Raw genomic sequence first — 1,978 nt, 5'->3', positions numbered from 1 at the left:
CTGTAACTGCTTTCAAATATGATACTTTAGTTCTTTGTAATTAACAAGTATCAAGTATTTGATTTATTTTCCAAATGTTGTTGGCGAGCGTGTATGAAAAGCATAACTAAATAATATCATTACTATTCATGTATTTTAAATTTTTATTAATTTATTACATTTTCATATTAGCGACAGAAAAATAGTGTCATATAACATCTTTTAAGGACCAGGCTTTTCTCAACATAGATAACATGACTTATTAATGAAGAGAATTTTGGTTGTTTAAAACAGTAACTATTACCAATTAACGAAGGAAATATCGTCGCTAAAGAGTACTGAATTGGACTTACATACATTGTTTGGCTTAAAGACCTATTTAACGACATGGAGTAACATCAATCTAGACGAGGGAAACCATCCTGTCGCTTAAAAAGCATGTTCTAACGACCGAAAATTATGCCGTCGCTAAGATGCCTTTAACGACCGGATTGTAAACCGGTGTCGTAACTTTTAACGTCGGGTACTTTTAACGACGGATGACGACCGGATTTTTTGACGTGCGCTAACTAAACTTATAACGAACCCGAATTGGATCTTTCAATCGACCTAGATTATCCCCTCGCTAAAGCCCTCATTTTCTTGTAGTGTAGGTCCCAATAATAGTCAAAACAACAATCAAATGCACGAGGAAGGAATCAATTCAGACCAAACATTTTGATACACTGCAATCTCGCTGCTTTCCCCCCATTCCACATTTCCACATGCACATAATTTCCAACTTTTGCTCATATTTTTTAGTTTAATAGGTGATATTCGATCACTTCCACCCCTTATTACCTCGGCTGACCTTATCACCATAACCCACACCTTATGAGACTTCGTGTTGCATCGCACCGCAATCCGATCCACCGGTACAGCTTACAATTCTTACAAACACACACCAACAACAACTACGACAATTCACAACAAAAATCACCCAACAACACTTCTTATGAACTAACAACAACATTTACCAAGTATTTACATAACCATCAATACCTTATTTACTATTTAAGCCATATTAGACCCAGACTCGCCGACGGTGCATGAGTGAGTTTATCAGATAATGGTATACTTTGAACGACAAGGTTTTTATATGGTAGTGTATCCGTAGGTATTTTACCTCACAGATCAAGTCTATTTTTAATTCGTGGAAATGGAGCCACAAGTTTCATGATAATAGTTCATATGCCAAACCCGACAGTGTAACATGTTAAGAATTTAACCGCATCAGGCATATAGTTGATCACTATAGTTTTCATCAGAAAAGAGCCTAGGGGTATGTAATGACCCGACGGTCGTTTTGAGAGTATACACTCTGCGTAGTTGTTTGATGGCATGAGTAGCTCCGTATGATATATTATGACGTATGTGAATTGTCAGATTTGGTTTTCAGGCTATTCCGAACTGATTTGGAAGAATGATTCTCAACTAGAAGCTTTAAATTTGAAAGGTTTGACCAAGTTTGCATTTTTTGAATTTGACCTTGGATTGGATTTCTGATTGTTCCGTTAGCTCCGTTGGGTTATTTCGGACTTAAGAGCGGGTCCGGTTTGTGATTTGGAGGTCCGTAGTGGAATTTGGTTTGAAATGGCGTAAGATGGAATTTTGAAAAGTTTGACCAGGAGTGGAATTTTTGATATCGGGATCGAATTCCCATTTCGGAAGTTGGAGCTGGTCCATAATGTCAAATATGACTTGTGTGCAAAATTTACGGTCAAACAGACGTGATTTAATAGGTTTCGACATCGGTTGTATCAGTTGAAGTTTCAAGTTCAATGATTTTGAATTGAGGTGTGATTAATCGTTTCGATGTTGTTATGTGTTTTTGGAAGCCTCAAGTAGGTCTGTGGTATGTTATGGGACTTGTTGGTATGTTAGGAAAGGGTCGCGAGGGGCTCGGGTGTGTTTCTGATTTGATTTTAGGTCATTCTTCTTCATGTTGCCGTTGCTGAAG

The sequence above is a fragment of the Nicotiana attenuata genome, unplaced genomic scaffold (assembly GCF_001879085.1).
Source record: "Nicotiana attenuata strain UT unplaced genomic scaffold, NIATTr2, whole genome shotgun sequence".
Taxonomy (NCBI): domain Eukaryota; kingdom Viridiplantae; phylum Streptophyta; class Magnoliopsida; order Solanales; family Solanaceae; genus Nicotiana; species Nicotiana attenuata.
The sequence above is the reverse complement of the archived record's forward strand: the minus strand, read 5'-3'. Positions refer to the sequence as shown.